This window comes from Rissa tridactyla, chromosome 4, assembly GCF_028500815.1.
Source record: "Rissa tridactyla isolate bRisTri1 chromosome 4, bRisTri1.patW.cur.20221130, whole genome shotgun sequence".
Taxonomy (NCBI): domain Eukaryota; kingdom Metazoa; phylum Chordata; class Aves; order Charadriiformes; family Laridae; genus Rissa; species Rissa tridactyla.
The window spans coordinates 15536594-15563775 of NC_071469.1; the positions used below are offsets into that span (position 1 = coordinate 15536594).

General features: G+C 36.2%; 1 protein-coding gene across 4 annotated transcripts in view; it reads right to left on the reverse strand.

Annotated features, from left to right (window-relative positions):
- The window catches only part of SOX6 (SRY-box transcription factor 6), a 378055-nt gene that overhangs the window by 304398 nt on the left and 46475 nt on the right, over nucleotides 1-27182 (reverse strand). For all 4 annotated transcript variants that reach the window (XM_054200766.1, XM_054200763.1, XM_054200768.1 and 1 more), the window contains one exon: nucleotides 20427-20497. The gene's annotated coding sequence lies outside the window, so the exon portion shown is untranslated. The remainder of the gene's footprint in view (nucleotides 1-20426; nucleotides 20498-27182) is intronic.

The window sequence follows — 27182 nt, forward strand, 5'->3', positions numbered from 1 at the left end:
CTATTCATGTAACGTGCCCAGCAATATTGCAGTCTTTGTTTCTGTATTTTCAAAAGCTAATCCTACCTACATTTGAGCTACTTAGGCATATCTATAGCAAGTTACTATGTGACAAGACTTCCAAATATGACAAGAGCTATTATCTGTAAAGAAATAACACAATGTATAACTCTTTGTACCATCTAATATTCTTTAGCATTTCAAGTAATTAGCAGCTTATTCCAAAAACATTTGAATAGTTAACAGATTTGATACCTATGGTTAATCCTCATTAAAATTACGATTACATGATATAATTACATGTAAATAAGAAAAATGAATTCAATAAAACTCTTACCCTTTTCAATGTTGGGCACTATGTTGGGAATCATACAGTATGTACAATTAGATTTATACTGCTAAGCTAAAAATATTGGTGAAGATCTAAAAATGACGAACAGTGCCTTTTAAATTAATGTCTTATTAGTTGAGTGAAGTACACTGACAAAGAATAATTTATGCTTATTCAAACTGCTCTCGACATCTTCAGGTGTTTCCAAATGAGCTCACAGAAGAGTGATTAAATGCATCTGATAACAAGCCACACATTGCTGAAATTACTTACCGCCTCATTTTATGATTAATTAAACATGTAGATTAAAGTTGCAAAAGAATTTAGATTAATGAGCAAGTTAAGTCTTGCTGATATAAGTGAATTGGGAATTGGATGCTCTGTGGAACTTTATAAACATGCATTTTATAATGAGTAAGACAAGGCTACATGTTGAATCCTGGCCACAAGGGCCTTTGACGATGCAGTCTTTTTTAACATGGTTTGACAGCTTTCAAATAACATTCTACTATAGACTTTAAACTTTGTGCATTGCTGTAAAACATGAGACTACATAACTCATGTATTAGGAGTACGATTATTTCAAAGCTCTCCAAGGTAATGACCCCCTGTAGCAGCAGCTGTTCAGAAAAATTACAAGCTCGATTGTTATTTTAATCAGAGAGAGTTTAGTAGTTAAAAGCAGTTATGCAACTAGTAAAATTATACGACACTCCATCAGTAGCCTTATAGCATCCTTCATACCCCTGTTCCTCTCCAATTCCCCCGCCCAAAAACCTTGGTCTTATTAGTAAAACAGGGTGCTCAGTCATTCATGAAAAATTCAAAGCCATTTATTAAGTCTGGTTTCTGTGCAAGGCAAGGTAACATTTAAATTTATGATGATTCTTATCAGCTCCAAGAGTGTGTCAAAATATCTGCTAGGTTTGACAAGTGTCCAATTTTTCTCTTTTAAGATCTGCTATACCTAATCCATGTAGCTTAGTCAGTGTCAGAAAGCCAAGTTGGACTTTATGACTTTGCAGGGCAAAAGCAAATCAGATCGCTCGGAGACGTACTACACTTTGGACAAGGATGAAGAAATTGAAGTCACTGAACTATCTGTGCGCTTACATCATTTGTAAAAACTTCCATGACCTACTGCATAAAGTGACTCTTGCAGACTCACCTGAGATAGCTGGTTACTTTTAAACCATTTGGTTCTTATTTTTAAAATTTAGATAAGGAGCCTTTTTCTTGATCTCTGGCTGTATCCTTTCAATTTATGCTGTAACTTCAAAATGTCAAAGGTCTACCCAACAAAAATCAAGGCAAACGAGAACCAAAAAGGGCCGCATAACAGAAGTTGCACACGATGGATATGAACCTCAGGTCATTTACATGTGCTAATCTTTTCTGAGCATGCGTATCAACAGAAGTAAAATGTCTTAATTTAGCAGAACACGTGCTTTGAATACTTTGACTTCTTATTGATTCACTAAAGCACTTTAGCATAAGTTAATTCTCAAACTTCAGTTGGATTGATGCACACAAGTATATAATTTAGAATATCAAGACTGCCAATTCCTACTTATTCTGCGCAGAATGATGCTCTAAAATAGTATATACTGCTTTAGGACCACAAGCCTCATCTGATTTGTTAAAGGTGGGACTGAATATGCCATTTAGGGTCAGGCCTGTCTTGTGTCCAGATAATCATCTTCAAATTCTTTTCATTCTGTTTTCTAAATGATTGTAACCTTTTCATACTCAGCTACTTGGGTAATATATTTAAAAGCACTTGTAAAAAAAAAAAAATTAAAACAAAATACTTATTGTGTATGCAATGTGACAATCAAGTCTTAGAATGGGTTCCTCGTATTTGCTAACCAACTCTGTCCATATATTTTAATGCTGTCTGCTATGCTTTCTGGCCTTTCCCCAGAAGACACTGCTTATTCCATTAACTTCCAGTCTGGGACAATTATGTATTGCCCTGAACCCATCGCTGATACAAAATCTCAGTATACTGCAGAACAAACTAGAAGCAAAGAAGTATGGACTGAAACAAGTTTTTTTCATTATATGCTGGAAAAAAAAACATGATAAAAAGTTTTCAAGAAGTGAAAAAATAAGTTTACAGTCAAATAAAATTACTTCTATTGAGCCAATAAATGCAAATCAATGGCAAATCCATAGCAGTGTCACAAGGCAGGTTTGGGGTTTTTTTTACCTTTGATATTCATCAGAAAAAAAATCTCACAGTAGGTGTCACAAAATGTCATTATTTGATAGCGGACACTAAACGCATATCTGATGTCCTTAATTATTAGAAAATTGTCTCAAACAATGAATTTCATCATCCAGTTCACTTTTTCCATGTATTTTTTGTGCTTCTCTGTCATATGCATTTAATGAATTCTATTGAAAGAAACTTAGTGCTTAGATGTACGGAGTAGTACACAAAATTTTCAGAAACTAATATCCCACAGGATAAAACAAACAAACAAGTGGTAACTTGCTGCTTGGCTCATCGTCCAAAGGAAAAAGCCAGTGAAAAGGTAGTTGTTCTGCTTGGCATTATGAATTACTAAATGAAATAATATATTATCTTTCCCTAACTTTATTATCCTCCAGAATACATTTGTTCCCATCCCGTAAGTTTTCCACTAAAGACCACATTTCCTGGATTCAGCTATTTGCTCAGAGGGCAAAGCAGCTCCACCCCTCCCCTGTCACCATATTACGCTGAAGCTGTATTCAAAACAGTTAGAAGAAGGAACGGGAATTATTGCACAAACAGATTTTTAAAGAGCTACCTGATCTACACTGAAGCACTAGGCTTCAGCAAGTACACAAGAAGTACAGTTAGCCAATTAAACTTTTAATTAATCAGCTAGCAAAGCTCTGTTTGTCCTGTTTTCAATAGAAAACAACTTGTAATGTATTTTAAAAGACCTTAAAGAAAATTTTCAAATGTATCAACAAATGAGAATTCTCACTCACATTTAAAAAAGTGACTGGGACACTTACAAGCATAGTACTATAAACTTGCAGAAGGATTTAGACTCCTAAATTGAATTGGCTATAATTTTTCAGATACTCCAGCTTATTACAGCTGGAGTAATGTCTTCATGCTGTCTTCAAACTTTTGCCAAACCTAAAGCAAAACTCTGACAGAAATCTGCTGAGATTTCTGGCAGAAATTCCCAGTCACAAAGAGCCCTGGGAGGGTCTATTGTCAAGTTCGTCTGAGGCAGGTATCTGAAGCATCCCCCAGATATGCACAATGAAACTGGTATTTTGAAATTGATACTGCAGCTCTTAAGTCTTCGGATACTTTAGAAGTGTTCTGGAATAATATACTTCTGCAGCCAAAACCTGAGACTACTTTTAACTATGCAGCTACTTCTACTCTGTAAGCAGGATAGAACTCTTATATTACTAAGACACAAAAATTAAAGCATGCAGATGAAGCATAAAGATATACAACGATAACAAATATTTCACCCTGGAGATCTGCCAATGGAAAATGCTGCTAACTCATCCATTTCTTCAAGAAAAGCATGTCCAGCAAATCCCATCTACTGTAGAATGATGTATTTTCACAGACAGAAAAGGAGACCACTTCAAAGCTATCAGTCAGAGCTGACTACAGAGAAGGATCCTCCTACTCAGCTGTTCTCCAGAATTAGATCTTTCCAAGATGTAAATATGAACAAAAGCTTAACTACAGAATTAATGAAAATAACTCTGATTTATAGTCCATATCTGATTTACACATATATCTTCTATTGTAAGAAAACAAGCATTGAGAATTATTACCCTTTTCCTTTTTTTCCTACACCAATAATTGCACAGAAGCATTTTTAAAGGTTGTACCAAAGAACATCCTGGCTTCCTGGCTTTTCTGTGGCCCATACTGCTTGACAGAAGAAATCAGACGCAAAACGGTTTGAAATTAATTGCCTCAGAAGACGACACCTCCACACCGTAATATAGAATAACTGAAGAAACCTTAGCTGGAAGGAATTAAGGAGTGGCCTTTTAAGTCGTCATCGTACTAACGTATGAAACAGATACAAAATTCTCCTGCTGGTAGAGCTGGCTTGCATTCAGGATTGATGGAAGGAATGTTAACACAGGAATAAGTCTGATACATACCGCTAAAAAATGGACAGAAATATGTACATGTGCCAGTAGCACGTGGAGACAGATAGCCCAAAGAATGCTCAGATGATATTTGACATCACTAGCACATGACAACAGACTGCATTATACTTAAAGATAAGAACCAGGATGACATGTCTGAGCTTCCAGAGCTCTTCATGCTCCTTTCTCACTCAGCTTCTAATATCCATCTTGACTTAACCGTAAGCATCTCCCTGTGTAAGTGTAAAAACATAGGAAAAATGAGGAGCATCTGCATATTCTACCCCATGGCAGAGCTGACATTTTATCAATTTTGTGGGATTAATTAATTCAAAGGGTGACTTCACAAAAGTCATGTTGATATAGTTTAGAGGTAATAAAGCTAGATATAAATTAACCAAATTAAACTAATTCTAATGAACTTGTACTGGTAATGCTGAACACACCAGCCCCCCCCAGCAGTCGCTAATTTCCCCTGTTTGTTGAATACAGAAGTATCCTATGAAAAAAACAATTCAAGCAACCAACTTATAATTTCTGTAATTGACCAGTGTCAAAATTAGACTCAAGAAAGGATTCCCAAAACCCTATATATAAGATTCCATTCCTGACTTAGAACTGTGAGTAAAGCTACCTTTTCCCTCCTTCTTTCAAAGGGTCTAGAAGTTAGTATTATTCCGAAATACTAAAAAAATATTGTAAGGTACTCAGATATCATGGTGATGATGGCAACAGCAAGTACCCAAAGATAGTTAAAAACAAAGTTCAGTAAGCTTATGGACTGTTACATTAGTGTTTTTCACAGTCTGTCGTTTCACACAGATGAGATTAAAGGGAAAAACAAAACACACACACACAAAAAAACCCCAACCAACCAACCAGAACCAAAACAGCAGCACCCCACCCCCACAACAGATTCTAAGCAGCAAAGAGAATTCATTATTCCATTATCCTCCCCAAATCAACATTTTGAAATAACACCCAGGTATAGATCTCCCTTTTTTGTCTTGGAAATGGATTATTATTCATATTTATCTGAAATGTAGCAGGTAAACGCTAGATATATTCAACAGGGAGCAACAGAGGAAGATGTTTTGGAGGAGCATCCCTTGTTGCATGTTACTCAGTTTTAGCTTAAGCCAGCTGATCTTCATTCTGCTCTTTACTGGGTATTCGGAGAGCCAGAATGGGTTTTATCATTCCAGAAAGCCACACATCTCCTATGTATGGCAGAAATTTAATCTCAATGGATCCCACAGCAATTCCATCAAGATACTAAATAGGAGCAAGAAAAAGCATAGGGTTGTCAAGCACTACAGATGAGTGCTCTGGGAGCAAAGAACTAGTCATCCACCATGTGTCACAGGCTTTTCAACATATTTCCATTTTTCCCTGGGATTAGTTGAAGAAGGGAAAGGAGAGTTTGGCAACCAAATATATGTCTCTGCTTAGAGAGAACTAAGCAGAATGAGGACGGATTACTTCCCTTATTTTATGGGCAGGAAGAGTCATCCATCAGAATGACAAATGCTGTACCTTTATAGGCTCAAGGCCCATCTGTGAAGATCTCAGGATCTGAGCTATTCAGTGGTACTATTGTGAACTCATTGCTATTTTTCTATTAATTTGCTTTAAAAAAACCCCAACATTTTAACAGTAGAAAATAACTGCTGAGGACACCAAGTGATAGTGCTTTTAATAATAACCAAACATTTGAATTCCTTAGAGTATAAGTAGGTTGACTCAAACTCTCAAAAGACAAAGACACAAATGTTTTTTACTGTCTTTTTTTTCCCGTTCTTCTTTTGTTTTATTTTGGTTTTTTTCTTTTTTTTTTTTTCACAGCAATGGCAAGGAAGGCCGTGAATGCTAGTTTGTGTTTGTAGGACTATGTGAATGGATCAGACATTTAGAAAGAGTGGATTGTGTCATAGGGTTCATGAAACATAGCAATGAATGATCAGAACTGAAGAGTAAGCAGCAGCAAAAAGGAATTCTTATGTTCGCATCAAGAGCTACGAACCATTTGAGGGCACTGCCAGGTCCAAAAGATCTTAAAAAACCTATGTGGGAATATCAGGAAAGAATCTCAATTCTGTTGAATCAGGGATTTTTCCAGCAGGAGCAGAAGCGGGGCAAGGGGGAGCATGAGTATTTAAATTTATAAAGACAATGAACGTTATGATCTTTACTGCCACGTTAAACAGCAACTTTACTAAATTCTCTGAGAAATCTTTTGTGTTTGGAGCTCTGTAGATTAACAGGATGCCCAAACTAATCTGGGAGTCTAGAAACAGGACTAAGTAGATATTCTCAAAAGATTGTATTTCAATAGACCTCTCATGCATTGGAGCTTGGATAGGAATATAATGACTACTCCACTTCATCATCTAATATCTGTTAAAGACATTTAAATACTTCCTTAGTAATATTACTTCCTCTGGTTACACCAACTGCAGACTGAGACGTCCTGGGAAAATATTCTCTTATCTATAGAGCCTCTGTTTTTCTGTTACTATGAAACTTCTATCCTTCATTAACATTCAAATCACCTTCTTTCTCTGCAGCTGGTGGAGAGGCACTTCACTTTTTTGTCCCAGCAGTGATATAGCAGAACCTTTAACCAAAAGCAGGATGTGTCTGCGATCACCTTTAGTCTTTAAAGTTTGTAAACTGTTTGTTTTTTTAGAAACTTCACAGCAAAACAGAGAAACTGTCCAGTAAATAGCTGCAATTAGGAATCATCCTTTTCCATAATTTTTCCCCCTGTTTTTTATAACTGTTAATTTAAATGTACTGGCCTTAAACACTGCATAAGAGACCATTCCACAAGACTGTGGTGTTTTTTTAAAAAAAGAAAATACTTCTCTAACCAGAACAATCTCAAAAATATGCTGCTTTCCCCTATACCAGGTAAGTCCTCCCTTTCACTCACAAAAATTCTGAAAATTGTAATCCTACATTTTTGAAGAAAGAAAGAACATTTTAGGACAGCAGAATTTAAGACTTCTTTTGGCATTGTCTATTTGGTTTAGAAAGTGGATTTGCAAACAGACTAGTGCAACACTATGAGAGAGATCTTTAGGCTGGTCACATTTGGCAGAGAAGTTACAAGGTGAGTTTGCAATGAAAACTAGATGACTTAGTTGAGTCAAACTGCTAAAGGCTACAACTGTTCCTTTTAGTTATATCACTTCTACCTTCCCTGGACAGAATTACATATTTATGACATATTTCAGTGACTTTTCATATGCAGTAGTGGGGGAGGGGGAAATACCTGTTTAATGGCTCTAGCTGACTATTTGGGAACTCCTAACCTCAAGGTTTAATACCGATTCTCAAAATATTTGAGTCTTAAATGCTATCAACAATGAATATTTAAACTATAAAGACAGTTTAATGTATGTATTATACATACCATTTCCCTCAAAAAGAAGTTTTACTTTGCAACTGGATAAAACACAAAATATTTCTAGATCTTGCATCTCAAATTACACTACTAATATCTATGTTAGGTCACCATTCTATTTTAAAATTATTTATATTTAAAGTTAACTTTTAATTACTGATTATAGTTTTTAAATGCAAAAATAGTCCTCTTCCGTTCTGTTCACTTTGAAATACCGTGTATGTCACTATGGTCATTAATCATAACAGTGCTATTAAATTAACAATGAATGGTCAATCACTTTTTACATCCCTGCTGTTTTTCAGTTTGTAGAATTTGTGCAACTAATTAATAATAGAAGGATCTTCTTTTGGTGTTCATTTGATTTTATAGCTCCTACTTTGGCATAAAACAAAAATGTTAATAGAATCAGAGACTACCATTTAAAAAAGACAGTTTAATCTTCTTCTTAATATTTTTCTGTTTGATGTTGGTATCTATTGATCACATTCTCAAATTTTATTAAGGCTACAGTGTAATTAACTTACTAAATTCAACCTGAAAAAAAATTTTAAAAGCTATCGCATTTTAAGAGAAATAACATTGAGCTGCTGCGTTCAAAGTACTGAAAGCATTTCTTTCATAAACACTAAATGCTCTATTGTGCTACACAGAAACGTATGACTATATTTTACCCAAAAATAACTTAGCAAATGTTTTTTTCATAGCTATCTAGATGCAAAATTCTCTAAAATTATGATTGGCCAAGGCATTATTTCTACAACTGAAGCTTAATCTGAAAATAAGCTTTTGGTGCAAAGTTATTGAAAAATGGTAACAAGGTAAGAAACATGTGTAACTTCTGTATAAATCAGAACATACAGAACCCTGTACCCTTTAAAAGCAGTAGACATTTTCTAGTGGTTGTGAGTAGCTTTAGAGTTATTAGAATCTCAGGAGTTTAAAATTGCATTTACTGAACTGGTCAGCAGTAGCTACTACTGTATTTATAATTGTAATCAGTATTACAGACATTTCTGGAGGCCTCCACTAATCCCTCTTTTGAGCACCAGACTTTGTCATCCATGATAAGATTATGGATTAAAAATGTAAAATAGTCAAAGAAAGGAAACCAGGATGAAGTGAGCGGTCTAGAACCATAAAGCCAGGAACAGTAACCACTGGACTTACTACAGGTCAACCTGAATGACCTTGAAGGGTTTGCATTTTCTTAACTCATGAACACTGATGAAAACAATTATCCTCTCTAGACACGCAAACTGGAAAGAATCTGAATGGCCACCAAGAAGAATGTTTAGGAAAAATGTATCAGAGCATGGTACTTACCTAAGAGACTGAAGATTTGCATTAACTCTCAAGGAGAAACAAGTGCATGCAAGTTGATCCCTCCCATCTTTACCAATTCAAACCATAAAATTAGTCTCTAGGATATAGCCTCCCTTCCATTTGCAGGTGCAGCTCCCCTGAATGCTAATGTGGATCACATGTGCTTACAAAGCAAAGCAAATTCCCCTAAATTTCATTGGGCTGGACAGAACAGTATTTCAAAAAGCAGCTGTTGTTGGTAGCATTCAAGTTTATCGGCAATCCTTATAAAACTGCCCCCAAAACACATACTGTATCTGATCTCAAGTTAAGAAGGCTTTTCTCTAAAGAGTATTGAATCACTTTAATGTAGATTCTAATGCTGCCTTACTCTGCTTTCAAGGTAGCTAGTAAATTCAGCTTTACTACAGTACTATAAAGATGTGCAAGAACTGTAACAGCATCTAAAAATGAGCTCTTACCACTATACCGTTCAGTTTAGAAAACTCTAAACAGAATACTGATGAAAAACGTTAATGACAGTTTGCTGAGTTGCCAAGAGGAATAAGACAATTCCCTATATTTTTGTTATAAAACGTAAATTATAATGTCCTAAAGAATCTGCTACAACTCCAAGAAGGACTAAAAGGAAGATCTAAACAACACTGTGTTTCAGTAATTTAATTTTACAAAAGAGCTATCCAGCAGCCACACTTACACAATCAGTACCGTCTCAGCAAAGATCTCGGTATTCACAGGATTTTAACTCCTGCCAATTCCCGTCAATTGCAACGAAGTACCTCAAAGTACTTAAAGCACCTTGCTGAATTAAGGCCTTAATGTATGTATATACCTCTGAGCAGTTTGCATTATATCACCAATACAGTCTCAATAGACTGGATAAGTAGTGAAATTCACAGAATCATCTAATAATGTAAAAATGTTAGAAATTAACCTTGAGTCTGTGATCCTTTAGCTTTGAGGAGGCGGACTGTCTCTTCTACCGTACCCATGTTTCTGACCCTGAATTTCAAGACTGAAAGTGAATAATTTCTTTATTGGGTGATAATGAAATTATTTTACAGCCCTAGCCCATCCCCAGACTCTGTAGACTAAGTCCACGGCATCACCTCAGTCCTGCAACTCATAAATGGCACAGAAGGTACTGAGAAGAGGCAAAAAGGGTAGGCAGTGTATCCCCTGGCATCTCTGCATGGCAGCTGGTGAGACAAAACAAAAAATCAGATCGCTGCCTAGAGAGTCTATTGGCAACTCTCAGTTGCATCTGGGAACAATGGCCCATCAAAGCTAACTACGTATTGTTAATATCCCTACCTAATCCAGGCAATAGGAAAGAAAAGTACAAAGTCCTGTAGGAAATCCTACAACTTTCCAGTCACTCACATCTCCGTTTATCTGAGCCCTGTAAGCATATGCACAACCGTTATTACAGCAGCTTACCCAGTGCTGCCATAAACATCATCTGAGGCCAGGTTGGGTGTGAGGGTACGTTCACTGCTGCCAGAAGGTATTTATTCCACATTTCCACAAAATACAGAGAAGACGGGGAGGTCCTATTTCATGCTCCCACTTCACCAGTCTAAGGAGAAATTAGGGTAGTGCAGTACCTCCCTACATGGAAATACTGGGGGCTGGGAAACTTGTTTCTGAGGGCTGGATTATGATTTTTGCAATACAGAATTTTTGAGCTATTGGGTTCTAAGCCTGCACAGTCTTAAGCTTGCAGCTATTGGCATGTTTGACATTTTAAACTATGAAATACCAACCTATTTTGAAATTGTCCAAATCATTAGTTGTGGAATTTTCCTAGCACTTCATGAATACCACTGTTAATTGGGCAATTAACTCGAAACTACAGAATATGCTGTGATGGCATGATATGATATAAGCCATGTAAAAGAAGGAACAGCCAAGCAACTCAGTATGTTGAAAGATATTAATGAAGTGGCAAAATCTGCCAGAAAAATAATAATGGGTGATTTTAACTACCCCAATATTAACTGGTTGAATAACACATCTGTACATGGTTTGGAGAAGCAGCTTATTGATACTATAAATGGCTTCTTTTTGGAGCAGCTCCTTCTGGAGCACAGAGGAGGAGGAGTTCCACTCAGTTATTAATTTGTGTGTATGTGTTTGTGTAGAAAGCAAGCATGGGTGTTCTGCTAAGCAACAATGGCCACAGGACAATGAGTTTGAATCTCGATGATGAAGTATTTCAAGTGGTAACCAAATAGTTAATGGCAGGTGGGCGGGTGAGGAAAAACCCGTAAACGACAGCCATCTCAAATGGAAGGCTGTTTCAGAGGAATGAAGGAGTTTATTCACACGCAGAAACAAACGACCAGAGTTAAAAAGAGATAGGGAAAAAGGAAAAAAAAAACAAAAAACACACAAACAAAAAAGGCTAGCATGTTTCTGGGGTAAAAAAGAACACTCTTTAATGCATGAACTCCACCTAAATGCTTTTAACAGGAAAGAGCGTTGATAATTGTTATAGCTTGCTGCTGAATATTGCACAATCTGAAGCAAAGCTATAATGCAAACCGTGGCAATCAGAATGTATAAATTCAGTTTAAAAAATTACAGGAAGAGAAAAATTATTATTATATTTTGTTTCAATGATTATATAATTATTCAAGTAAATTGGCCTATGAAGAGGATGCATATATGTTATCTAATGTACAAATCTAGGAACATGGAGTAAGATTATACAGGTCTTGCAGCCCTTTTGAGGAGTACAGTAAAAAGATAATAGAACGTGCAGGGTTATGTTCCCCTCATCAGTTTCTAAAAGTTATAATTATGTCCATAAAAAACATCTTTAAGAAAAAGAGATTCAAAAACAAGTAACTAATTTACAAAAAAGTTATACACAGACAGAGTAGTAATAGTCACTTCCTAGCTGTGATTGTCTAGAAATGGGTCTGTGAAGGATCAGAAATGCAGCTTGATTGTTCTTTTATCATATTTCAAGACCTGGAGATTTAAGAACATAATAGGTTTCCATACTGCATCAGAAGATCTTGGAGTGGTCATCAACCAGTACCTGGTATTTCAGAGGCAAGTGAGTATACCTAAATTCGTACCAAACAAATCTTTGGGTAAAAGATTCCTTTCAAACCCATTTACACTTCTTAGAAACACAGATGTACTGACAGACTTTAATGAAGACAGTAAGGAAGTATAAGAACTATTTGCTAGGGTGGGATGCTATCTCAATATATAATCAATTTTAAAAGGCCAATAACCTAGAAATGATGAAAACTTGCCCAAGCAAGATAGGATAAGAGAGTTCTAATAAATAACTGTTCTTTAGTGTATACGGGATGGGGGGAGATCCAACACGGCTGTAGGGGAAATGGCTTTTCAAAAATTTATATTAAAATCTGCATCATGATTTGGAGGAGGAAATGTTCCATAAAATTAAGACTTTCTAACCACACTTTAAAAATACTGGGTTAAGAAGCAGCAAAGTGACATGAAACCTAGTGCTGACAAATACAGAACATTGCATCTTAGAAAGAATAATTTCAGCTATTTAATTTCAGTGCTGGATTTTATACAAACTATAATCACTTGGTAAAAATGGAACCATGAAATAAAATGTCAATAGTACAAACAAACCCTAAAGACATAAAAAGAGAGAAGAGAAAATATCATATCTTTAAATAAATCGATAGTGCATTTTCTATTAAGATAGGGCACTCAAGTCTAGAAAATATCCCAGAATTACAGGAGAAACAAAAGTGAGTTCAATGAACTTCACAGAGTTGTTTAAGAAACCAGGTACATTCTGGAACATTTTTACTTGTCTCTGAAGCTAAAGGCTGCCTACTTTCCATTGATGGATTGGCTAATCATGAGCCTGATTTGATGTTCATAAAACTTTTGCTGAAATAGGATCAAGGAGCTTTATCACACACGTCTCTGATCCCTTGTGCCTGCTGTAGGAGCACCTCTCAGGTTTCAGGTAGTTAGTTGTGAGGTTTTGGGAAGTGAAATTTTTACTTCACTTTTATCATGCTAAGCTTGGCTTCAGATTCCTACGCTTTACTCTGATCACTTCATCAGAACTAACTGTAGTTCAGTGTTATATCAGTGACCAGGCATTTCCTTTAAAATAAAAGTATTATATATCGAATACTAAAGCATTGCAGTAGAAAATAGATGCTAAACCAGTAGGAATTCCATATACACAGCCACTTTGCTAGCTAGTCATCCATCTTCACTCTGGTGCCCTACAGTACTTCAGACCTTCTACAGGACCACATGTGTCGGTCAGACCCTCATTCCTGCCAATTTCCAGATGAATATCGTCTCTCTTTCTAAATCAAACTTTTTATATTGAAATTAAGAACTTTGAATGAAGTCTTACATTTTGTGAACTTACATTTTGTTTCACTAGGCAAGGCAGAAGTGAGAGATGAATGTTCAAAAACTCATGTAACCTGCTTTGTTTTAGCATCAGAGAATTGGATTAATTATTCCCTGGGGCTTTTACTTTTTGGGTCCTGCAGGGAGCATCTTTCAGACTAACTTTCAGAGCTAGGATTATACAGTAATCTCTAATAAACCCATAAAGATAATATGGTATTTACACAATTCAGTGTAGTCTTTGAATATTTCAAGATGCACAGTACTGAATCCATCACACGCAGGTATTAAGAACGGAAGTTGCTCCCAGTTAGTTACAATTGATTTTCTTCAATGTCTTCTTAATGTACATACCCCAAAATATCAATTCATCATTACTGTGTATGAACTTAAACTACTGAAAGTAAAAATGAACCTTTTCGTATTATTTATATTTTAATTATTAATAAAAGTGCTGCCAACAAGCAAAAAACCAAATAAAATTAATTCATAGAAAATGAATTTTAAAAAAGTATGCACCGATTTTTAAAACTGACCTTTATGCTCTGTCTTCTCTTTAGTATCTTAAAGTAACATTTTTAAGGGAGGCTTCACTGCCATCAGCTCTCTTTAATTAACTTTAGAAATGTGAGTGTTTTACAGTACAGTCTTTATCAATTTTTTTATTTAGCTATTAACACTTATGTATTACCTTCAACAGACCATTATCAGATTTCTATCAAGTCAGGCTTTGGTATATACCAAAGATCTTGATACATCTAGCAAGCAGTTAACCTCTTAGCCCACACTCTCTTGTAACTGTGATTATGATGAATGAGTGGTTAGTTCTAAGCAATTCTGTTTTATGTCAATAAATGAATCAAACAGCCACTGGTATATGTGCATTAGGAAGACAGAAAGAAAATGAAGCTGTCTGTGGACACTTTATAACCCTCACCCTTTTAAGTAATATGATTTTAAAAGTTAATGCTGACATCAACTGTTGGTATTGTTCATCCATACTACAGAATAAGCAATCCTTTCTGTAATTTACATAGAATGAGAAATACTGTATATAATTTACTACTCACAGCATGGCTTAAAGAAAATTCTCTTTACAGCTTTTCTAAGACCCTGCATTGTAGTTATTAAGTGACCCGAGGCTTTGGTTTTGTGATGAACAACAATTTATTCTAAAAATATTTCGGCTCCGCAAATGCCAATCACTTGCAGAAAATCTATAGGACTCTGTCCAGGTATGGACTTGTATGAATACTTTGCTTCCACGTTCTTAATTCAGCTTCTCAGCACAAATATTTCCTAACAGATCCCCTTCTCCCAAGCATTGCATGTAACTTCAACAGCTTATAGAATTGTTTGGATTAAGTATTTCCATTTCATTGCTTAGTACTTTTGCAGAGAATTTTTCAGACAGCAGATGGATCTAGTGCATTACACGGATCTCATCCAGCACACACATGGAGCAGCAGTAGAGTAAGGAGGTCCTCGCTTATATCCAGAGCACGACAATCCTTTGAAAAAGTATTTCTAGCAGCAGCTTCACTGAATGGTTCAACCTCATCAAAAAGTAAGCAAAGACCACATATGTGGCCTCTGTCTTTGTGCAGTATGTCAGAAGCTGGTTGGATAGTACTCTCACCCTCAGAGGTGTCCTCATTTTAGTCAGTGCTAAAGAGTCTCATGGCATGAAACCCTTTGGGTTTATATGACTCAAAACAGTTATTTTGTATATTTTCTCTTGTGGCATACATTTCATTCTTCATAAAGAATTGAAGAAGATTTCTGTTCTTCATTAAATATCAAAATCCTAGAAGTAGTTTAAGCACACTATTTTGTTATTAGACAAAAAACTGGCTAAAATGAATACAACGCATTTACTTCCACAATATCAGGGTTCTGTATATCTATTAATTTATTTACTTACTACCGAGAAACAGTCTGTATGGTCAATAGAGAAGCAGCCAAAATAATGTCTGCTGCACTCAGAAGGTAAACGGGAACTTAGATAGGAACATGCTTCTGTGCCAGCATCATGCAAACAGACACTCCGTCTATTAGAAGTCCCTGGGTGACCTCCCACAACCACCACACAGCTTTAGAGAAATTCACACAGGGGAATCCATCAGACATCCCAGTTAGAAGCACAGGGTGTGAAAGAGAACTTCAGATACTAAAAAACAAACAGAACTTTTTGTAGTTTTAATTGGACTTCTGTCCTGTTCTCAGTAGATAAACGTCACAGCAGCTTTCTGCCTCCTTCAGGCCTTTTTCCACACCTTCCTACCTTCAGTTACAGCTACAAAGATCTGGATGGATGCAACTATGCTTCTATTAGACCCACACTGGCAACTGTGCTCGGCCATCTACGCACCAGGTATTACTCGAGTGTAAGGAAATGCCCTTTCCCCCTTCCATTTTCTTTCTACTCAACTGACTCTCTAAGTACATCTAAAATATGTGTATTTACAGAAACTTTTTCAGACAAGAAAACTCTTCAAGGCAGGAGCCTTGCTTTTGTTTTTATTTATACCTCACGCTGGAACGCTGTATACTGGAACTTTGTTTCTTATTAGAAAATTTGTGTGCTACTGTAGTGCAAGCATTGCGTAAAAACAGTAAGACAGTGTTCAAGTAGAAGCAGATTTTATATTCACCATTTATAAAATAATCCCAGGAAAACAGAGCTTCGGACTGCTGAGGGGGCTACTTCATGGTTGCAACCACATCATTTTACATTGGTACATCACAAATGTTAGCAGGAAAGTAGCAGTAGCCAGAAGAGGATAAAGACCTCTGATACATCCAGCACACACATGCCAAAAAAGTACGGATGTTGAAGCAAACAGAGCTTCTAGTAAGGCATCACTTCACTTTCTTAATAGGAATTTTGAACAAATCAGGTCTTTATAGAAAGAGGTAAGCAATAAGCTAATAAACACCTCCTTGGCCAAAGCGCTGATGAACAATTATATCTTACATAGAGAAAACTGGAGATTAACTTTTTAAGAACTGAGTTCAGTATATTGCTTTTTTGTAAACTATAGACACTATATTTTCCCAAATAAATTAACTGTAATTCAGTAGAACATCTGATGTTACCAATTAAACCCATAAAGGTAAATAGTGCCAATGCCAATGTCTTCACTTGCTCCAAATAAGCTGTGCATTCTTTGACTTCATCATGTATATATTCAGAATTTAATAGTTTTCTCCTTTTAAATAAGCTGGTAAAAATACAAAGCACAAATCTACTTGGTCAGATGCTCCATGGTGTAAACAAACACACTCACTGAGTTTTAAATAGAACCATTCCAAACTAAACCAAAAAAAATATAAAAATTGCCTTAAAAATCAGATTGAGGAAAAAATATTTAATATTGAGTTTGAAGCAAAGCATACTTCCTGAAAATGTGCTGATTGGAATAAGTGTTTGAAAAGATAAAGTTTACCTACTCACAATCTCAGTTTTGTTGTGTTATAATGTGTGTATCCCCTAAGTGTTTCTATTTTTGTATTTAAACCTTCTTTGAAAAAATTTACTGCTGTTTTTTTTAAAAAAATTTGGGTTTAGTCTCAAATGCAATTATATTATTTTCACCATACTTTCAATACAGGTGTTTAACTGAAAAGCTGCTCTCGCAAGACACTGAAGTTTCATGGGCTTTAATGCTATTCATTTTAGGGGTTTTTCTCCCCTTTGTCAGTGTTTTCACGTTGCAGTCAAGTCACAATAAAATGTTTACACAGAAACTGAACTGCTAGTAAAAACGTTTTTCTAATTGCTGATGTACAAGCAAAATTTTTTTTAAATGCTGTGTTATTAAAGAACATTTATTTTGCCATCTGTAACTTTAAATAACTATTGCCATTTACTACTGGACAAACCTACTTGAGAAGAACAATTAAATAAATTAAACCATCTTAAGACCACATTCTTGAAAAAAGTAACCTTTAGTTAGGACAATTACTCTGTGGGCATAACACAAAAGCACAAATGTCACATTTTCCATGAAACTTACTTTTGTATGAATCATCAATCCTGTTTTCTCCTGAACAAAACTAGCCAAATATGACAAAAAAACCCCAAAGTTGTCTGAACTGGATGATCCAAGTAATTACATGTTACAGCAGAATGCATCTATGACAAAACTTCCAAAAATTTGAGGAAAAAGTTATTATAGCCCCTGGTTGAAATAGCTTTGGTGTAGACCTATACCAGTATTTAGCTCATCTTGCTGTATTCCCATATAAAAAATATGCACAGTTTCAAAGATCAATCTTCCTAGCACTGATCTACACTCCTTCCCTTTGGACTATAGATCAAACAAACATGCTATAAAAACACGCCCAGATATTATAGCATAAAATGAAAAAGGTATACATTTCTCATTAGCATTTTTTAAATGCTGCTTAGAATTGAATCTTCTCAAAACTCCTCATATATGCACACTTTTTGTCTTGCACAGCAAGCCCCCAAAGCTCCCATCTTATATGGTGTCATTTGCTTAGGGCCTATTTGTTCAGCCTCAGGTCCTGATCCTGATTTCATCAGCTTCCATGGTCACTTCACAGGAATAAGTATTTGCAGAAATCAAGCCTTTAAATTGAAAGATACTTGAGATAACAACCTGTCCAATTAGTCTATAGAGCGCAGTGAAAATTTATGACACTGTGTATATTACTGAATAGTAAGAGTCTGTATCTGCTGAACTAATGTATACTACCTACAGAATATGTGCAAGTTCGGAGAGGTACAATAGAGATGATTTAAGAAGATCTAAACCTCTATTACTATAGAATGTATACTTCAATCCTCTTTTAAGTATGTGAGGAAACACTAGTCTGAATCAATCAGTTGTACATCCTACACTTTATTTTCAGCTTATGTGAACTTCAGGTTTGCAAGTGTTCCTAGATATATAGTGCTAAATACTAAAATAAGTCCTTTAATCAGAGAACAAGAATAGTCAGCCATAATGTCAGCTTCTCCAGATGTTCATGCCTATGTGATTGAACCCTGAGTTGCAGAGAATACCTATAAAAGACTAGACTGTGGTTCACTTTGTACAATCATGTTGTATAGTCATTTACTTGGCTTCATTGTACGGCTGCTGAACCATGTTCCAGCTCTCATGGTCACAATACTGTAAGGTATCTCAACTGTGCTAACAACTTTTTCTGCAAACACCAGCGTACAGTTGTGTGATAACAACAGCCCGTCCTTCTCATTAAAGTTTAAGTACTTACTTACGTGGTTGACCTAAACACAAAGATTGTTTTCAAAATACTTTTTATGTCAATTCTGTTTACCACAGCTTTTTGTCGTTGTCAACTAAGAAAAGCAGGACTCAGATCAGGAGTCCACAATATCATTACTAACTCCCTTTATATCTTCATAGTACTACATGAACATGAATTAAACAATACTTACAGGTTCTCACCCAATTAGCCTGGTACACACAAAGAAGTTCACCATTGTATTTATTCCGTTGCTTTGATTGGAAAGTATACTCCATATCAAGGTATAATGAGGTGCTGTTTATATTAACTGATATATTACTATTTCCATTTATAGATGAGAAAAAATGAGGCAAAGAAAGCCTAACTAATAGCTTGAGAAAAACACAGTGGCAAAGCCAGAAAGAGTCCCAACAAATTCCTCACTCTCAATTCAGTAATCACTTTACTTTGCCTTCTCAGAACTATTTTTCAATGGTAATAGTTTTTTTTAAAATTGGTTTTTTTATTTGATAACAATATTTTCTTTAAATACGGCTGACAATGCTTATTAAAAAGATGCTGACCTGTAAATGAAGAAAACTGCAAATATAATAGCAAAACTATATATGAAAATGAACATTTGTAAAGAGGAAGGGTTAGTACAAATTGAACACATTTCCATATTGAGAGGAGAACCAGCCATATTTTTCCCTGATGAATGTAGTTTTGTGAACATCTTTTTCCACAAATGATTGAATAAATATTTATTCATAAACTATATTTGTGACTTAAGATAACAAGCTGCATAGATTGGTTTCATTTATACAACTTCATACAAGAGGTACTGCAATAATTTATATCATGCCAAGTCTAAGTCCCATTAGATTTTTCCTTATTATACTTGACCAAAGCTGAAGACTATCCAAAACAGCAATTCTGAAAGCTTTCTATTTGTTGCGTAAATAACTATCTTGCTCCCAGACCCTCTCCTCTAACTTTACCTTTCTCAAAGCATTTACGCATAGGCGTAGTCCCGTTTACTTTATTTGAACTTGGGTACACGCTGAAACATATTCTTGGGCCATGGCCTACATGGCTACAGTTTCAGTCCTTTTGTTGCCACCATAAAGGTCAGCTTTCTCCAGGGCACATAAAAATACATTCCCAGTTCAGCAGATACTGGTCATCCTAATGTTACCTCAATAAACCCATGTAGCATTTCCTCTAAAAGTCTTCTCAGTCTTGAATCACGGCCCCAGTTCATTTCTAGAAATAATTTTCATCACAATAGCACGATGCACTGCTGTCGTTAGCAAATGTCACAACTGATGTGTTACTGTAAGCAGCACTGTTCTCTCATAATTATTAGTATGAAAACCAAAGAAAGGCTTGAAATAACAGGAATATTCACTGTTAATTCAAGCATCTGTAGCCCCTCTGAATAACTAAAGCATAAGTTGGTAGCAAAAAAGCTACAAAAAGTACGTTATTAGTAGTTACGTACATTTCTTAATATAAGAATATTCTAAAACTGTGATATGACAGCAATATCTTAAAATAGCTTCTATTCTTCATGTTAAAAGAGTATTAGAAAGATGCACATAACAGGAAAATTAATCAATAAATACTTACAAATACACAAGAAAATCAGCCCCAGCTCCCAGAAATCACTGGTAAGTTGCTTTTGAATTCATGAAACTGACCTGAAAATATAAAAGGAAAAAAAGTTGAAACAAAGAAAGCCCAGAACTGATACATGTTACTGTTTTACTATTATAGAATAGTTATGATTTTTAACTATAAACTAAATAAAACAGAACACAAGCCTGTTGTCACTACTTCAGCCAAGTAATTTACACAGAATTTGTTTCCAGGAAGCCAATACCAAGAGAAACAATTATTTCATTGTTCTGTATCTCACACCATAGCAACCCAGTCCATTATGGCTTCTAAGAACTGTCATAAATGCAAGCATGGTTATCTTTCAATAAGGAAAATAGCTGTGAGGGGTTTTTTGGCTGGTTGGGTTTTCTTGTTGGGGTTTTTTGCTTGTTTTTTTTGTTTTTTTTTCTTTTTCAAGTGTTACAGAACATTCATTACTTTTTTAAAGTATTGTGTTAACAGCATTTTGCAGCTTACCTGGTGTAAAATAATATTGTTTAGGTGCGTTTAACTGGAATCTACCTAAGGCAAAATTCATACAGAAAGAAAGACTAACGATTTTGTTCTCCTACACTCTAGATCCCGGTTAGAAGCTTAGCCTAAGTACAATGTGTTCACTATAAGGCATGATTAAATCCAACATTCTTTTTCCTGCATACCCCTCAGTTCTAGTTGGAAAGGTAACAGATGCAACTCAAACCCACAGAGCTCGCCTTATAAAATTCTTTAACTAGCACAATGACTCACTTTATGCCTCTAAATATCCATGGTTTCCTCTCTCCAGAACCCCCATGCATTAGAAGGTAGTTCAGTAGTTTATTTTTATTGTTTGGTCTACATACAGCACATTTTTAGTTCTTACGAAAACAAAGAAACTTTGTTGCACAGCCCTTGTTTTCTTTCCAAATGTGAGGATGGATATGGGTAACATTAAACTGAAAATAGTAATGGAGCCTGGGCAACTAGTTTAGGTCAAAACCTTTTTGTTCTCTGGGAGCCATCTGATTAATTTGCAGTTCATAAAACAGTGGGTAAAAGCTCAGTTTAAAAACATGTAACTATATTTAAGATGAAATCATCATTTTTGTTAGCCTCCAGTAATCTTTAAGAAACACCTTCCCACAACATTTCTGTATCCTAAAGTGCACCAGCCAGTACTGCACATTGCCTAGAGACAAGGAGAGAATACCAAACTTATCTTGATGTAGAATATCCTCCTTATTTCATACACCCACCCTGAAGTGCATATTCTTCATTCCAGCCAAGCCCTCCCCCATCCTGAAAGTAGACATATAATTGTGTCTTCTCTCCTGTAACACCAACAGAGAGTCAACAAATCTCATTTGCTATATCAATGCAGTGTTATTATATATTTTAAAAGCAAGTCTGAATCTCATTATCAGCTGATTTATGCCATTAGTGTGCTTTGGAGCCACCAATTAAACAAGGACAGTGGTTCATAAGGTCACAGTTAATTAATCTGAAAGGGTATAAATACACTTTAATGCACACCACCTCATGTAGAGAATTTAGGAACAAAGCACCAAACTTTTATTCTGGGCAAGCAATTAGGAGGAAAGGTTAAATACACAAAATTTTAAATTTAGCTTTAGCACTCTGTTAATCTATCAGGTAAAAAGTTCAGTTTCGTAAAAAATCCTGCAGAATAATATGTATGTGAAGCCTTGATTCTTATGGCAACAGCGCAAGTGAGGAAGAAGGCAGAACGGGATTAACCGTACCTAGCGACCCTGAGCAAATGAAGGCTTGTTGCTCAGATAACACCTCAGAACAGGGAATAAGCTGCAGGCTTATCCATTACACAGCTGGTCAGGGTGGAAAAAACAGGACCAAAAAACCCAGCCCCAACACTGTATTCAAAATGGCCTCATCTGAGCTAGACTGTTATATCTATAACAGTGGACGAGAAGCTCAGCATGAGCAGGCAATGCGCGCTTGCAGCCCAGAAAGCCAACTGCGTTCTGGGCTGCATTATAAGAAACGTGGCCAGCAGGTCAAGGGAAGTGATTCTGCGCCTCTACTCTGCTCTGGTGAGACCACACCTGGAATACCACGTCCAGCTCTGGAGCCCCCAACAAAAGAAGTACATAGAGCTGTTGGAGCGAGTCCAGAGGAGGGCCACGAAGATGATGAGAGGGCTGGAGCACCTATACTGTAAGGACAGACTGAGAGAGTTGGGGTTGTTCAGCCTGGAGAAGAGAAGGCTCCAGGAAGACCTTATAGCAGCCTTCCAGTACCTAAAGGGGCCTACAGGAAGGATGGGGAGGGACTCTTTACCAGGGAGTATCATGACAGGACACAGGGTAATGGTTTTAAACTAAAAGAGGGGAGATTTAGATTAGATATTAGGAAGAAATTCTTTTCTCTGAGAGTGGTGAGACACTGGAACAGGTTGCCCAGGGAAGTTGTGGATGCCCCATCCCTGGAAGTGTTCAAGGCCAGGCTGGATGGGGCTTTGAGCAGCCTGGTCTGGTGGGAGGTGTCCCTGCCCATGGCAGAGGGGCAGGAACTAGATGATCTTCAAGGTCCCTTCCAACTCAAACCATTCTATGATTTAGTATATCATACAGAACTGACTTTTCCTTCAACCACATTCCCTTAGTAAATTTAATAAAATACTACAATCAAGCGTTCAGTAATAGCAGTAGTCTACCAACACAACCAGAGTATAAGTAAAATACTGAAAACAAACTAATTGACTAGAAATAGTTATTCGCAGTGAAAATTCAAGTATGAGGTACCTGGGGTTTATACAGAAGGAAATGATACCTGTTTCTTACTGCCTTATTTTACCTTGCACAGTTCCTGGCTCAAAAGAAAGACAATATAGCTAACACACACACACAAACAACAACAACAACAAAAAAGCAAACTTCATGACCTAATTAGATGAAGCAGTTGATAATTTTTTTTTTTTTTCCTCTTTTACACCTGTAGTCCTATAGCCCTGCATCACTTTTCTTTCTTTTAGCTTTTCAGGTAATTTTTTTTTTAAAACAAACAAAACAAGCAACTATTTTCTTATCCACATAGAAAACCCTCTGTCCATCAAACACTAGCATCATAAAGTTTAATACAAAATTTCTATCACGTGTATCCCATACAAATCATATAATAAAAATTTATTACATAAATAAAATAGACCAAGGACTAATACTATATAGGTCAGCGGTTGCTCCATGTGAATTTTTATACCTGTCTCTTTTATCAATAAACGAACTTGCATCATGTTTTTAAAGATGTTCGGGAGGCCAGCTCCCACTGATGTTGAGAAGAAAGACCTAACCCTTTCAGAAGTCTAGCCCTTATTCTGTTAGCTTTAACCATTTATGCTTTCACTTCAGATGTCTCGAGTTGAACTCCAGGGGACTACGCAGCTGAACAGCTTTTGCACAAACATATACAGGAACAAAGTTTTCTTCAAAGTATTCTGTTGATTTAAATGGTACAAGTACCACCAGAAACTTCACTCAGATATTTTGCAGTCAAAATGTGCTCAAAATGTTCTCAATACCTGCAATTTCTGCAGGCCTTTCAGATTCTGGTTTGGAAAGTTGCTAGCATCCTCATCAAAGACTGGCTCTCCCAGTTGCACTATGAGAGGGGAAAAATAAAGCTGTAAGAAAGAGCAACCTATGCTCTGATTTCAGGTACCTTTGCCAAAAGATGCTTCATACTTAAATCAGCGCATAGCATGAACCAAATGAAAAAGGTTATGTTTTCTTTTTCCTCTACTATAGCTGACTTTCTGTTCTACCACTGTGTTAAAATGCCAAAACTTTTGATGGCAGAGGAAAAACACAGTGTAAAGACAAAAATCTGTGTGCCAGTGACTCCAGTGCTCTGGTACTAATCAGCATTTCAAGCTACAAGTTGAAGCATAGCTGTAAGGCAGGGAAACCGAGGCAAAAGGAGATGGAGATGCGATATAGCAGATCTAGATGAACTTACTGGCTATACTTCTGTGACACTTGCTGTTGAAAACACCCAGAGGTAACACACGATGGACTCCCAAGTCTCGGAAAGCAGAATATAAAATCCCAAACAACACAAACTGCCAACACCAGGAAAATAAGAAACTACAAAGACAGGGATTTACAAAAGAACCTAAGGGTTCAGGCAACCAGCTTTCAATGAAAATAGCAAAGGTTGATTATCTCCTCATTTGCCTCAAAAATTCCACTTTAGAAAGCTAAAAAAAGGCTACATTTTAAATGAAAAATTTTGCTCAAAAGCAAACAGCATAGCCATTTTCATGGGTTTGACTGTTTGCTTGTTTGGAGTTATTTTATTCAAAACCAAAATATGTCCTAACATCAGGTAACATGAAATAAGACCAAGGTCATGTCCACAAACACCAAAAAGTCACAGGCCTGGTTTAAAAGATGGGTTAATAAATTTAACCATCTCTCATTGACTTGACTAAGAATAATGTATAGTCATCCAACAATTTCACAGAATCTTTCAAAATAACTCCCTTTTTAAAAAGCTAAGCTTTTTCTTGTCTTACAAACACATATTGACACTAAGAGATTGCTGGGCATAAAACAGATCATGTACATCACTAAATAACTGCAGGATTTTGTACGCCCTAAGTGTTATGAATCAAAGAAAATTCCATCAACAGCCAAATGTCACTTATAAAATAGTGCTCTTTTCACCCAAGCACCATCAGCTCTAATAATTCCAAGACATTTTAGTTTCCAGAACTAAGATTTCACCACTTTTGGAAAGCAGAAAAAAAATTACTTATTTTATAAAATCTTTAATTATAATATTCTGATTGTTCTAAGATAGAGCCTCTACAGGTAGTCTGTCTTTTCTGTGCACAGTCATCAGGGAGTGCGAAGGAAGCCTGCAAGTAAAAAATGGAAGCAGTTATTTAGTAAAAAGCATGGCATCATGTTATATCATTTGAGAATGTGGCCTATCATTGTGGGCTGCTGGGACTAAAATACATACCATTCAACAACTGTTAAAAAACTATTTTCAGAATTATAGCATGATGTGAAACGAGAAAAAGGAATAATACAGAAATGAAGCTATACATTTAGGGCCTGAATCACATAGCAACTTCACAGCCTGAAATGTGCAAAATTTCACAATTAAAACAACATTAATGGCCTGTAAGCCCCTAGCCACAATCTCAAAAATTATGGGGGCCATAGGCTGTTATGACGAGATCCTTTAAGTTGGCTTTCTAAAAATCTTACTTGAGTTAAAGGGTACAGTTTCCAGATGATTCAATGAAGAATATGTTACTTACACATGGAAAACTCTTCATACATGATCATTTCAAAACAGGAAAGTAAACACAGTAATTAACCACTACAGATGAGACTTTCTACGAGAGAGACAAGGAAATTCCTATTATCTTCCCTTTGCGTCACTTCTCTTCAATGGCCCGGGATTGCGTTTTACTGCTTTTGCTGGCTTGTTTCTTAAACTGTTTACTCTCCTTGGTTCCATGCATTAGCAAAAAAAAACAAAAAACAAAAAACAAACAAACATAAAAAACCCAACCAAAACAAAACAACCACAATGTTGTTTCCCTAATGCTTTTCATTTAAGAATAGTCCCTCTACTTTGATCCTCATTTGGATTTTTGTACTCTGTAACAGAGATTGCAGCCAAATGATCTATCAAAGGAGGAATCAGAGCATACCACCTGTTACGCAACTGGTCATTTTAAAACACATGTTGCATCACAGTGAGGTAAGAACAACACGGTGCATACGATGTAAACATTGGTCTCCAAAGCTCTGTACTCAGTCGCTGCCTTTGCTATAGATTTTCTGCTTGACCTTCAGCAAAAGAGTTTCTTTGTGCTTCTTAGTTCCTTATTCACAAAAAGGAGCTGCTATTTCTTCCTTCTGTAACAGTGATGCTTTACAATTCTACATACCAGAAGCTGTGATGCCGTTATTACAGAAACGATGCTCAAAAAAATACCTAAAATAAGACACATCTCCACAGAGTTTTGCAGGGAGATGTGAGCTCATTCTGCCCACACTTGGAGATGACTGGCCACAAACCCACTCTAATCCAGTTTAGCTATGGTTAGCACTTACGTAAACTACATGACTTCCAGTTTAGAGCAACCTCACATCTGCCTACAAAAAGCATGTCGACATACAAATACAATAGACGGTGTTTCTGTAAACTACCTCTTAAAATAAGGAACCCTGCAAGCGTCACCACTCAACAGTTGTTCCCCGTCTCTCCCAAAAGGGTATCACTCAGTAGCAGCACATGATCTGGCAGCATTATATAAGTGACTATAAGAGCTTCTTATGATCTCTTTTGTAAGCGCACATGTGTTTGCAAAATTGCACTATGTCTTCAACAGGCAGCTCGTGAAGGTTTCTCTGCTGTGTGCCTGCATATCTATAAAGCACCCAATCACTGTGGGACCTGAACACAGAATACAAAATTAAGGTCTTTTGGGCTGTATCACTTCATAGCATAGTATCAGGTTAAGACCAAAAAGGATTTTGATGAAAAAAGTACTGCACACATCCAACAACTAATTTAAATGTATTATTACACCTGCCACTAAAGTTACACTTGAAAAACACCAAAAACATCTAATTCGCTGTGTAGGTGAAAGAAATACCTAAATATGTATTTATTCTTTCGTATAAAAGGAAAACGGGCCAGCATTCCAGATCTGATAAGCTCTGTACTCATACTTTCAAGCAGATA